This window comes from Ranitomeya imitator, chromosome 2 (assembly GCF_032444005.1).
Source record: "Ranitomeya imitator isolate aRanImi1 chromosome 2, aRanImi1.pri, whole genome shotgun sequence".
Classification (NCBI taxonomy): domain Eukaryota; kingdom Metazoa; phylum Chordata; class Amphibia; order Anura; family Dendrobatidae; genus Ranitomeya; species Ranitomeya imitator.
In genome coordinates, this window is record NC_091283.1 from 750661251 (window position 1) to 750675611 (window position 14361).

The 14361-nt window shown below is 41.2% G+C and overlaps 1 protein-coding gene across 1 annotated transcript in view; it reads left to right on the forward strand.

Moving 5' to 3' along the window:
- Positions 1-14361, forward strand: part of PSD (pleckstrin and Sec7 domain containing) — a 631535-nt gene that overhangs the window by 276320 nt on the left and 340854 nt on the right. The gene's annotated exons all lie outside the window — the stretch shown is intronic.

A 14361-nucleotide genomic window follows, 5' to 3' on the forward strand; every position in this document is an offset into this window, starting at 1 on the left:
TCTATGAACTTGTAATGACCTAGAGAATTATAATGGCAGTTTCAGCATTTAATGAACATGGTAGAAAAAAAAACAAACAACTGTGGGGTTGCAGATTCACCGCACTTGGAATTTTTATTCCCATTTTCCAGTACACAATATGTTAAAACCAATGGTGTTGTTCAAAAGTACAACTTGCCTCACAAAAAACAAGCTCTCACGTGACCACATTGACCTAAAAATAAAAAATGTATGGCTCTGGGAAGTAGGGGAGGAAAAAAAGAAACCGCAAAAGTAGAAAATGGCCCGAGGGGTTAAGAGGTTAAGGGGTTAAAGGTGTTGTTCCCTTTCAGGTAATGCTTGATCCCAGCTGTAATATGTTAAAAAAAGAACAAACCTTGGTGTTCTCCCCGTCCCCGGGTTCATTGACGACACTCTCCCCTGCCGCTCTTGGTATCCAGCATTGGCTGCAATAGTGGTGACACATCGACAGCACAGCAGCAATCAGTGATCTTAGAGGCTCTGCCAGACAAAATGACCTCTTCAGAGCTGCTGAGCTCAAGGATTGGCTGCCACGCTGTCAATGTGATGTCAGTGCCGCAGCCAATGCCAGGCACCAGGAGCTGCGGCATAGACTCGCTAGTGGATCTGGGGATGATGAATACAGTACAGTTTGTTATTTTTTTTTTAACAAACTGCAGCCGAGGCCAAACAAGGACAACCCCTCTAACATAGCGAGTCACCATTTCAGACCTTAATTTATTTGGGTTCATGTACACAGTGATCTATTAAACCTTTATGATACAGAGAGGCATTAAAAGCATATCTCATCATATTTTCATGTCTCCTATTGTTTTATGACATAAAAATTAAACTGACCATTACTCTTAAACTCTTTATCTCATTTTCTTAATTTACCACAAAGTAAATTGAAAAATGTAGCGTAGCACAATGTATATTCAAATGATTGGGTTATCTATGCAATGTAGGACTAGACTGGCCTTGCAGAGCAAAATATGCTCTTTGCACCCACTTTTCAATATGGCCAAGAGAAAATCATGACTGGTTTCTTCCAAAAACTTTAGTCGATCTGTTCACAAATTGTGTGTAGTTGCATATCTCGGCCCTATTCATGTTAATACACCATTGTGAAACTGTTTCTGAAACAAAGCAGACTTATTTCGAATCTTGGAAAGCCCCTTTTAGAAACCGGACACATGTCAGCAGAAAAGAAGAGGAACTAAGGAAGAGGTAGGTGACAAGTAGGCTTGAAACAGTGTTTGAAGTATATGCAAAGTAGCAATATCTTTGCAAATCATCAAATATAAGCATCAAAAACTGTACTTAATGATTCAAACTAAATTTTATTAATGGCTTGTTATGCTAGGGCTCATGTACACAGCCATATTATGGCTTCAATTTATTTTGAGCTGTAGGGTATTTTGCCGCACTGCAAACATACTAATGATTTTTTGCCCCTGATTTGATAGCAGAAAATTTGCTACGTATTACAGTAGCAGCAATGTTTATTAGATTTACCAAATCTTATCTGCCCACTTTGTGAAAATAGGCCTCTGGGATAGGTTTTTCGTCACCACCACGTCAATTGATGCTGACGATTTCCTTGAGTCAAATCAGAAGCATTTCAATAATTAAAAACGACACAATTTGGTGTGTGTTTTGCCAGTTAAGATTTCATTTCAGAATTTCCTTTCTTGAAAGTCTGCAGAGTCATTTTCATGGGGAAAGTACCCACTTAACTCAGAAGTGTTGCTGAAGAGATTGCCAGCAGACTTCCTCAAGTGTCAGTAAGGTCTTGAAAGTGCTAGTAAAGTATCTGTAAATTGTTGCATGAGATTGATGGAACCATTGCCCCTTGGGACAGTAAGGCCATACAGTGGAGGGAAAAAGTATTTAGTCAGCCACCAATTGTGCAAGGTCTCACACTTGAAAAGATGAGAGAGGCCTGTAATTGACATAACAGGTAGACCACAACTATGAGAGTCAAAATGAGAAAACATATCCAGAAAATCACATTGTCTGATTTGGCAAGATTTATTTTTCAAATTATGGTGGAAAATAAGTATTTGGTAACCTAAAAACATGCAAGATTTCTGGCTCTCACAGACCTCTAACTTCTTCTTTAAGAGGCTCCTCTGTCCTCAACTCATTACTAGTATTAATGGCACCTGTTTGAACTTGTTATCAGTATAAAAGACACATGTCCACAACTCAAACAGTCACACTCCAAACTCCACTATGGTGAAGACCAAAGAGCTGTCGAAGGACAACAGAAACCAAATTGTAGCCCTGCACCAGGCTGGGAAGACTGAATCTGCAATAGGCAAGCAGTTTGGTGTGATGAAATCAACTGTGGGAACAATAATAAGAAAATAGAAGACATACAATGACCACTGATAATCTCCTTTGATCTGGGGCTCCACGCAAGATCTCACCCTGTGGGGTCAAAATGATCACAAGAACGGTGACCAAAAATCCCAGAACCACACGGGGGGACCTAGTGAATGACCTGCATAGAGCTGGGACCACCGTAACAAAGGCAATCATCAGTAAAACACTACGCCGCCAGGGACTCAGATCCTGCAGTGCCAGACATGTCCCCCTGCTTAAGCCAGTACATGTCCGGGCCTTTCTAAAGTTTGGTAGAAAGCATTTGGATTATCCATAAGAGTATTGAGAGAATGTCATATGGTCTGATGAAACCAAAGTAGAACTGTTTGGAAGAAACAAAACTCATCGTGTTTGAAGGAGACCTAATGCTGAGTTGCATCCAAAGAACACCATACATACTGTGAAGCATGGGGGGGTGACTACATCATGCTTTGGGGATGTTTCTCTGCAAAGAGACAAGGACGACTGATCCGTGTACATGAAAGAATGAATGGGGCCATATATTGTGAGATTTTGAGCACAAACCTCCTTCCATCAGCAAGGGCATTGAAGATGAAACATTGATGGGTCTTTCAGCATGATAATGATCCCAAGCACATCATTGCCAACAAAAGATATATAACAAAATATTGAGATTAACTTTTGTTAATGACCAAATACTTATTTTCTGCCATAATTTGCAAAATAAATCTTGCCAAATAAGACGAAGTGATTTTCTGGATTTTTTGTCTCAATTTTGACTGTCATAGTTGTGGTCTACCGATGATGTCAATTACAGGCCTCTCTCATCTTTTTAAGTGGGAGAACTTGCACAATTGGTGGCTGACTAAATAATTTTTTTTCCCCACTGTATATGACATTCACGTTGTGGCTGTAATTTGGACACAACGCAGATGGGAACCACAAAAACGAGCTGCGACTTTTGTTTTCAAATTGTCTATTAAACAATTATTTTGATTTTGCAGTAAGAACAACCTGTTTCACCCTCAAAATCAAATAATTGTTTAGTAGGCAATTTGAAAATCATAACAGCTGAAATGAGGACACCACATCTGGCCTTACTATAAGTACAGTTGTCAAAATCACATCTCCACCACCAAGAGGCACAACTATATTACCTTTAAAGGGGGACGCTTACTCCATCCACAACCACACAATGCAGAGACACATACAATGTGCAGAGAAATGTATTGGGACACACGTAGTAATCAATGAATTTAGGTTTTTATTCAGTCCCATTGCCATAGGTGTATAAAATCCATGAACATTACATGGATGTATAAAAATGGACACAGGGATGACACATGGATGAAAATTGGGTGAAATTTTGCTGAATTTTGTCAGAATTTTCTGAATGGATGTCAGACAATTTTTCACACTCTCGTCTGCAGCCGACCTTAAAGAGGCAATCTTGTTGTAGACAATATTTCACCTGTCCGATGAGTAATTGATAAATGTTAGACAGGTTAGGGTCAGACCACTGAGTTTTTACAGAAACAGTCAAGTGCTTGACTATTTGTATATCACTTGTGGAGTTGTATGAAGTGACAGTACACACGGTCAACCAACTCTTTAACTCTCATGCAGGTTGGGGTGGAGGGAAAGTTCCACATTTTAGTGATTGATGGAGGTCCCCCACCAATAAACAATATTTGCAGAATTGGCCTATAAGTATATGCTTTTATATGTACTTTGTGTAGTGCCTATATACTACAAAAACGCTTTTTGACATTACTATCTTCTGAAATTACTATCATATAATCATATAATAATCTTTGCCAAGAAATAAAATATTAATACAACTAGAATTTTTTTTATTAATAGTGGTTGCTAATATTGTAATATTTATCTTCCTACCATGTGTCCTATGTAATTTAGGCCAAGTGAGATTTCATCCTATAAGTAAATGTCCATGATTTGTCGCTAGAGGGAGCCATGATTACGAGTAAGAAAACTACGCGCGCCCTGCAATGAAATAGACGTCCATTGATTGAACAGTCAGTCAGTGGTACGTGCTTGGCATTGTACTTCTCCTTAGAAATCATTAAGAACTTGTAGAGCTGCTGTAATGTCTTCATGTTTAGTGTATCTCTATCAAATTGACAGCTTTGGTCTACGCCACAACACAACAGATCTTTACTAGTGGCTGATGTCCAGTGATACAATATTGTATGTCGGTATGGCAGAACTAAATTTTTTTATTAACGCTTTAGGGTTGCATTGGGTTAAAGAGGTTGTAAAATGGCTAAAAAAAATTTATTAAAAGGACTCAAATTCCTATTAAAAAAAGTGATTTTCAGTCTAATTGAACCCACAATTCGAAAACTTATGTGCACACATTAAGAATCTGCAGCAGATTTTTCTGCATCAAAAACCAGTTGTGGCAATAACACACTGCGTGAAATATGCATGCTTTGACGCGTTTTTGACGCATTTTTGCTTGCTTTGTTTTAATTTGAAAATTGAATCAGTGAAAAAACGTTGTGAAAATGCTGAAAGAATTGACAGGCTACAGATCTGGAAAAAATCAGCAGCATGTTCATGAGACTCCAGAAATGTCATTCACTTTACTGGGACTGTAAGGTCAGAACTAGTGATGAGTAGTGTTGAGCATTCCGATACCGCAAGTATCGGGTATCGGCCGATACTTGCGGTATCGGAATTCCGATACCGAGATCCGATATTTTTGTGATATCGGGTATCGGTATCGGATCAATAGAAATGTGTAAAATAAAGAATTAAAATAAAAAATATTGATATGCTCACCTCTCCGGCGGCACCTGGACATCACGCTGCTAACCGGGAGGCTTCTTTGTTTAAAATGCGCGCCTTTAGGACCTGCGAATGACGTCCCGGCTTCTGATTGGTCGCGTGCCGCCCATGTGACCGCCACGCGACCAATCAGAAGCCGTGACGTCATTCGCAGGTCCTCAATTCCTAGAATTAGGAGTTTAGTGAATGAGAATGACGTCGCGGCTTCTGATTGGTCGCGTGCCGCTCATGTGACCGGCACGCGACCAATCAGAAGCCACGACGTCATTCTCATTCACAAAAACTCCTAATTCTAGGAATTGAGGACCTGCGAATGACGTTGCGGCTTCTGATTGGTCGCGTGCCGGTCACATGGGCGGCACGCGACCAATCAGAAGCCGGGACGTCATTCGCAGGTCCTAAAGGCGCGCATTTTAAACAAAGAAGCCTCCCGGTTAGCAGCGTGATGTACAGGGGCCGCCGGAGAGGTGAGCATATCAATATTTTTTATTTTAATTCTTTATTTTACACATTTCTATGGATCCCAGGGCCTGAAGGAGAGTTTCCTCTCCTTCAGACCCTGGGAACCATGAGAATACCTTCCGATACTTGATGTCCCATTGACTTGTATTGGTATCGGATATCGGTATCGGCGATATCCGATATTTTTCGGGTATCGGCCGATACTATCCGATACCGATACTTTCAAGTATCGGACGGTATCGCTCAACACTAGTGATGAGCGAATAAACCCGTTGCTCGGGTTTTCCCAAGCATGCTCGGGTGATCTCCGAGTATTTGTTAGTGTTCGGAGATTAAGTTTTCATTGCGGCAGCTGAATGATTTACAGCTATTAGCCAGGTTGATTACATGTGGGGATTCCCTAGCAACCAGGCAACCCCCACATGTACTCAGCCTGGCTAACAGATGTAAATCATTCAGCTGCCGCGATGAAAACGAAATCTCCGAACACTAACAAATACTCGGAGGTCACCCGAGCAACGAGTACACTCGCTCATCACTAGTCAGAACCTATTTTAGACCCATAATGCAGTGGGGGCACTTCCAAAAAATGTATATAATCCCAGAATAAGATGAGCAATTAAACCCAAATATAGGAAAATGAACAAATCTTTGTTTGAGAAGTACAGTGCCTTGCAAAAGTATTCAGCCCCCTGGAACTTTTAAACTTTTTCCCACATATCATGCTTCAAACATAAAGATACCAAATGTAAATTTTTGGTGAAGAACAACAAGTGGAACACAATTGTGAAGTTGAATGAAATGTATTGGTTATTTTAAATTTTTGTGGAAATTCAAAAACTGAAAAGTGGGGCGTGCAATATTATTCAGCCCCTTTAACTTAATACTTTGTTGTGCCACCTTTTGTTGCGATTACAGCTGCAAGTCGCTTGGGGTATGTCTCTATCAGTTTTGTACATCGAGAGACTGAAATTCTTGCCCATTGTTCATTGGCAAACAGCTCGAGCTCAGTGAGGTTTGATGGAGATTGTTTGTGAACAGCAGTTTTCAGCACTTTCCACAGATTCTCGATTGGATTGAGGTCTGGACTTTGACTTGGCCATTCTAACATCTGGATACGTTTATTTGTGAACCATTCCATTGTATATTTTGCTTTATTTTTGGGATCATTGTCTTGTTGGAAGACAAATCTCCGTCCCTGTCTCAGTTCTTTTGCAGATTACAACAGGTTTTCTTCAAGAATGGTCCTGTATTTGGCTTCATCCATCTTCCCATCAATTGTAACCATCTTCCCTGTCCCTGCTGAAGAAAAGCAGGCCCAAACTATGATGCTGCCACCACCATGTTTGACAGTGGGGATGGTGTGTTCTGGGTGATGAGCTGTGTTGCATTTACGCTAAACATATCGTTTAGCATTGTTGCCAAAAAGTTCGATTTTGGTTTCATCTGACCAAAGCACCTTCTTCCACATGTTTGGTGTGTCTCCCAGGTGGCTTGTTGCAAACTTTAAACAACACTTTTTATGGATCTTTGAGAAATGGCTTTCTTCTTGTCACTCTTCCATAAAGGCCAGATTTGTGCAGTGTACGACTGATTGTTGTCCTATGGACAAACTGTCCCACCTCAGCTGTAGATCTCTGCAGTTCATCCAGAGTGATCATGGGCCTCTTGGCTGCATCTCTGATCAGTCTTCTCCTTGTTTGAAATGAAAGTTTAGTGGGACGGCTGGGTCTTGGTAGATTTGCAGTGGTATGATACTCCTTCCATTTCAATATGATCGCTTGCACAGTGCTCCTTGGGATGTTTAATGTTTTGGAAATCATTTTGTATTCAAATCCGGCTTTAACCTTCTCCACAACAGTATCACGGACCTGCCTGTTGTGTTCCTTCGTCTTCATGATGCTCTCTGTGCTTCAAACAGAACCCTGAGACTATCACAGAGCAGGTGCATTTATACGGGGACTTGATTACACACAGGTGGATCATATTTATCATCATTGGGCATTTAGGACAACATTGGATCATTCAGAGATCCACAATGAACGTCTGGAGTGAGTTTGCTGCACTGAAAGTAAAGGGACCGAATAATATTGCACGCCCCACTTTTCAGTTTTTGAATTTCCACAAAAATTGAAAATAACCAATAAATTTCGTTCAACTTCACAATTATGTTCCACTTGTTGTTGATTCTTCACCAAAAATTTACATTTGGTACCTTTATGTTTGAAGCATGATATGTGGGAAAAGGTTGAAAAGTTCCAGGGGGCCGAATACTGTCGCAAGGCAATGTATTTCAAATAATAAAGCAAAGTTTAGACTATATACTTACCCCAAGGAAGAAGCTGTAAGTGAAACGTACGTCGGGGTTCCTAATCTGTGCCTCAAAAATCTCACTATTTATTTTACTACTAGATGGCAGCCCGATTCTAAAGAATCGGGAGTCTAGAATCCATATATACTTTATTTATTCAAATGTAAGAATAATACAATTAATAAATAATAGTAAGAAAGAACAAAAATAATAGGCAGTATATGGAGAAAACACCAAACAAAAGTTCAAAATTGGTGTGAAAATGTCACTGAACCACTTCACAACTAAATATATATAGTTTTGGTAAATGGTATTATCATTTTTTTGACAAAATTCGGCAGGAGCTTGAAGAGCAACGTCACTGGGCCCGCCTCCACGCAGTAGAAACTTGCTGTGAGGTAAAAATTCAAAAATCACACCAAAATGGCGGGCGGAGTGTGTCACAGTACGGCATGTTTCTGATTGGTCGCTCGCAGCAGGCGGCAACCAATCAGACACTGGACACTGTTGACGTCACTTATCTCCGGACATTAGCTCTGGACATTAGCTCTGGACATTAGCTCCGGACATTAGCTCCGGACATTAGCTCCGGACATTATCTCCGCACATTAGCTCCGGACATTAGCTCCGGACATTAGCTCCGGACAAAGCCACGGAAGTTGGCACAAATTGCAGGAAGTAGTATTCTAGGCAATTAATCTCCGGACATTAGCTCCGGACATTAGCTCCGGACATTAGCTCCGGACAAAGCCACGGAAGTTGGCACAAATTGCAGGAAGTAGTATTCTAGGCAATTATATATTAGATATTTGGGCTTAATTTCTTCCCTTCTTTGGGGATTATATGGGACTGTAAAGTGCAGCATTTTTTGCCCTTAAATTTGTTTTTCATAAAAACAAGGCAAAAACTCAGCTTGTGAACAGACCCTTACCTGATCTCTGATGATCTCTACATTCTGTTCCTATCTCAACACACAAAACATGACAGGAAATGCCTGCTCAGCCAGTCACTGGCTGCATAGGTGTGTCAGGACAGGACCAATAAGTAGGGACCAGTAGGGACCAGGAAACACTGAAACCGGAGATCAAGAGGGTGAATGTCGCTTATGCTTTATTTTTATCAACCAGTCTCTGCACCCTTTATCTGCTGGACAAATGAATATTGAACAGCCGTATGCTCTACTGACAACCTGTTTTCTAAATTGTTGCAATTTTCTGTAAAATAATTCTGTAGCATTGTTTTAAGGCCTATCTCACACGAGCCTATTATTATACATTTCTAATGCAGATCTGCAATATGGACGCATACTTAAATTGAGTGCATCAATATTTGCATCCTTATTTGCATTCATCCCTATTTTTTTTCTATTGAGCAAAAATATATCTGTGTTTGGCCAATAGAAAATAATAACAATAAATGCAAATATAGATAAAAAAAATCAGCTTATGAAATATTGATGGAATGATGATGCATTCTTCATAGGCTGTAATGGGCATATTCTATTTGATCAAAATGGCACAAGCGTATCATATTTCCATTATTGAAAAATTCATAAAATATGGATGACAAATTTGCTCTTGACCACTCTGGCACTGATTAACTGTGTGCTAACACAACTGATTGACCAGAGGAATAGTAATACTCACAGTGTTGATACGTTTACAAGAGGCAGGAGGTGTAACTGAGGAATGGCACAATAGAAATTAAAACACAGAAATATGGGGAAGACAAGTATTTATCAAACAGATATGTCAACAGGAATGACAGGTCCTCGTGAAAGGGAATCTATCATCAAATTTTTGCCACCTAATCTGAAAGCAGCATATTGTAGAGGCAGAGACCCTGATTCCAGCAATGTATCACTTACTGGGCTGCTTGCTGTAGTTTTGATAAAATCACTGTTGTCTCTGCTTCAGATCTACCAGTTCTCGGAATGCTGGGCTCTCTATAGCTCCACCCCCACCACTGATTGGCAGCTTTCTGTGTACACCATGCATGTGCAAAAGACTGCCAATCAGTGGTGGGGGCGGGGTTATAAAAAACTCATGAATATGCAGAATTACCTGGCAGCAGGTTTATTAGGCCTCTCTTGCTGATAAACAGTCATTTTATCAAAACTACAGCAAGCAGCCCAGTAAGTGACACATCGCTGGAATCAGGGTGTCTGTCTCTATATTATGCTGCTCTCAGATGTGGTAGCAAAATACCGATCACAGATTCCCTTCAAGCAGATTTCAGAGTAGCTGTAAATGTACAAACTGCTAGTTATTACTAGTGATTTTTGTGTTGCTTTTTTGCTTTGTATGCGTGTTATTCCTTTGCAGTGTGCAGGCTCGGATTGCCCCACAGGGTAACAGGGGAATTTCCCAGTGGGCCCCTGTGTAGATCTGGGCCCCCAACCCCACTGTATGGGCAGTACTTGGCATAATTCACTTGATTCACACTGTACAGAAAAAGCAGCATCTCATCATTCATTAACCAAACTACCCAGTTTATTATTATATAGAGATATAGGTACATTAGTGAGCGAAGGTAGTATAATAGTTGCATGCAGCTGAAAAGTGGGCCCCCAAAGTCAATGTTACTGGTGGGCCCTTGTCACCCCAGTCTGACACTGACAGTGTGGATCAGCTGTTTATTGCTGTGTCGGTACAATGTATCACATGAAGACGCAGAGCTCCAGGAGGGGTTTGTGTGCGGCATGTGAAGGCCCCTGTTTTATAAGGAGGCTGCGCATCGGTCGGAGGCGAGGAAACGTGCTCAGTGACAGCCGGGAGATTATGATGGAAATAGCAGCAGCTGGAAACATTACTCAGCATCTGTCAGTCCCTTGTGTCACACACGGCCACCCTCTCCCTACACAGCGGCGAGGCGACTGTGCGTTCCTTCACACTAACACCCACTCAGCCACTTACGCGGGACAGCAAAAATAGCTTCTCGATGAGACTGACCACTGGCTTGAGAATCTTGAGGTTCCAGCCAGAAAGTTTAGAAAACAAGTAGTGATATTGAGGGGTGCACAGCTTCAAAGTGAGATCTCTTTTGAAATTTAAGTCCTAATACCCAGTAAATAAATAATGCACAATTCTTTATTATTAGATGGGGTTACCCAGGCACAAGATCTTGATAATAAGAAAGTCAAACTCACCCTCATTCAATTTCCATCAGGTTCGGATCAGGAAATTGTCTTAGCCAAGAAGTGATCCAGCTTCAACTCAAATGTCCATTAATAGTGCAAATTGTCATTCAAGTGAAAAAAGATAAAATACAAACATCCAGGTGTAGATAAAATCCATAGAAGAAACACTCAATGCACAGACATCATAGATCTACGCGTTTCGATTGTTAGACACTCTAAGTCAGGCCTTAGGCTATGTGCACACGTTCAGGTTTTTTCGCGTTTTTTCGCCCTAAAAACGCTATAAAAACTCATTAAAAACACATACATTATGCATTCTATCATTTAGAATGCATCTTGCATGTTTTGTGCACATTGATGTGTTTTTTCCACGAAAATAATGCATAGGGTTAAAAAAAGCATCATGTTCATTAATTTTGCGGATTTTCTGCGTTTTTCCCGCTATTCTATGCATTTGGGAAAAAACTCACCAAAAACGCGTCACAAACGCGACAAAACGCGTGAAAAACCGTGAAAAAACGCATGCGGATTTCTGGCAGAAATGTCCGGTTTTTGTCAGGAAAATTTCTGCAAGAAATCCTGAGGTGTGCACATACCCTAAGGCTACTTTCACACTAGCGTCGGAATCTCCCCGTCGCAATGCGTCGGGGAGAGATTCCGATGCTAGCGTTTGTGCAATGCGCTAATGGAGGCAGCGGATGCATTTCTCCGGCGCATCCGCTGCCCCATTGGTGGGGAGGTGGGGGCGGAGTTCCGGCCGCGCATGCGCGGTCGGAAAAAGCGGTCCGTCAGGAGCAAAAAACGTTACATGTAGCGTTTTTTGCTCCCGACGGTCCGCAGAAGCACGACGCATCCGTCGCTCGACGGATACGACGTGTGGCAATCCGTCGCAAATGCGTCGTCAATACAAGTCTATGGGGAAAAAACGCATCCTGCAAGCACTTTTGCAGGATGCGTTTTTTCTGCAAAACGACGCATTGTGACGGATTGCAGAAAACGCTAGTGTGAAAGTAGCCTAAGACGCTCCATCAGTGTGTAGTGGCCACTGCCCGTTACTGCAGCACAACTCCTGTTCGTTTGAATAGAAACTGTTCTGCAGCATGGACAGTGACCGCTACATGTTGAATGGCGCTGTGTGTTACAGCTCTATTCAGTGTGTATACATCAGTACTTCCAAAGCTTAGAACAGTTTTTTCTTCTAATGAGCTGTGCACCTGTGTCATTTGGACAATTAGTTTTTAGGGACTTCATACAGAGAGAAATTTAGAAAATGATGAGATCTTGAAATATACGAGTAAAGTGTGTAAGAAGTTGCATAATTGTTCATTGTTTAGAAAACACATTTTATATATTCTATTAGGGAATTCTGATTTACTAGATGTGAATCTGGATTCTCATTCTCATTTCCTGACTAAAGTGTATACAGTTACAAAGATCATGTCTCGCGCTGGAGGACCTATTCTGCCTTACATTATAACCCTGTAGGGACATTTTGATAGATATAGGAATTGTATCAGTCCATTATTCCAAGTCAATCTGTTATGGATAAATAAGGTAAATCCAAAGTATACTGTAGATACTCAGGTCATAAAGCGATCTATATGCTACAAAAATCAAGAAGGATTATAGTGATAATTCACAATTAGAAAAGAGCAGATCACTTATTGTGACCCTGGTCCATGGTCCAGCTCAGTAGTCGATGGCTGCACGCATTTCCTTACCCTCCAGGATCTCAGGCTCAGCTTATGATTAGCAGGGATGGCGAGATGTCACCAGTGTGCTGCCGCCACATACATGATGTAATACCAGACCAGTGAACCAGTTGCCGTGACGGGAACCTGGAAGATCGGGAAATTTTCACAGCTCCTGTTCATGGCCAGAGACTATGGAACTCAACCGTGGACCGAGTTTGCTTGAAGCAATCTTCTCATCTCTGCGCACCCCCACTACTACTAAGCCAGGAAAGAAAAAGCTCAAAGGGAATTGTGCCAGATTTTACAAACTCAACCACAGTTGGTCCAGAATAACTGATCGGCAATGCCATGAGGTGGCTACCTATTGGCTCTTTGTATTGTTTTTAATGATGGCGCTTTTTAGATTTTTTGTGAGTATAGGAATAACCACTTTTATACCTTACTTTTCTAGTAGTTCTGCACTATACACTCCTTGACAAAAGTTATGTCGCTTATCCATGTTATGTAAATAAAAGCTTATAACCTGACGTTAAATTCATCCATTGGTTGTATAAATTATTCTTTTGAAAGCTGAAACCCTCTGAAATGTGGTTTAGGTTATAAAAATAAATTGGCATCAATGCAGAAATATTGATCAGTTAATGGACACAGAATGATCAGATTTTGGCAAGACAAAAGGAAAGGTTTGTCGCCTGGTCATATAATGCATCCAATCCTAGTTTACATCCTCACCTGTGCTCAGTAAAACGATCGGTTAATTAGTGTGTGTGTATAGAAAGAAACCCAGCACCCCAGACCTTCACTTGAACTGCAACATGAGCTCTGACAACATGCCAAAACTCGACCCTACGACCAAAGCCTGGATTATCAAGAGGCCGAAGACTAGATCCACTGCAGAGGTGGCTGGCACCTTTAATGTGTCTCAGCATCAAGTACAAAGAATTAAAAAAAGATTTGAACAGACTGGAGATGTGTTTGACAAGCCCAGGTCCGACAGACCCTGCAAGACAACTGCTCAGGAGGAACGTTTGTTGGTTAGAAAATCCGAAGCAAACCCCTCTTCCACCTCAAGTCCCTGTGTCAACTAGCACAGTTTGTAGGATTCTGTCTCGAAATGCCATCCATGGTCGAATCAGTGCCCAGAAGCCAGCACTAAACAAAAGCCAAATTAAAACCGTGCGGCATTTGCAAAGTCCCACAGCCTGCTAAACAGATGGACTCTGGAAAAGTGTCAGAAGGTGGATTTCTCTGATGAATCTTCAGTAGAATTACACGACAGCCGCCGCAAATACTGCATGAGACCTACTGGAGCCCATATGGATCCAAAATACACTCGGAAAACAGTTAAATTTGGTGGTGGAAAGATCATAGTCTGGGGTTACATTCAGTATGGGGTGTGCAAAACATTTGCAAGGTGGAAGGCAATATCAATAGCCTAAAATATCAAGAAGTATTAGCTACCTCTTATATTCCAAATCATAAATGGGGTCAAGTTCTGCAGCAGGATGGTGCTCCATCTCATGCATCCATCTCTACAACAAAGTTCCTCCAGGCAAAAAAGATCAAGGTGCTCAAGGACTGACCAGCCCAGT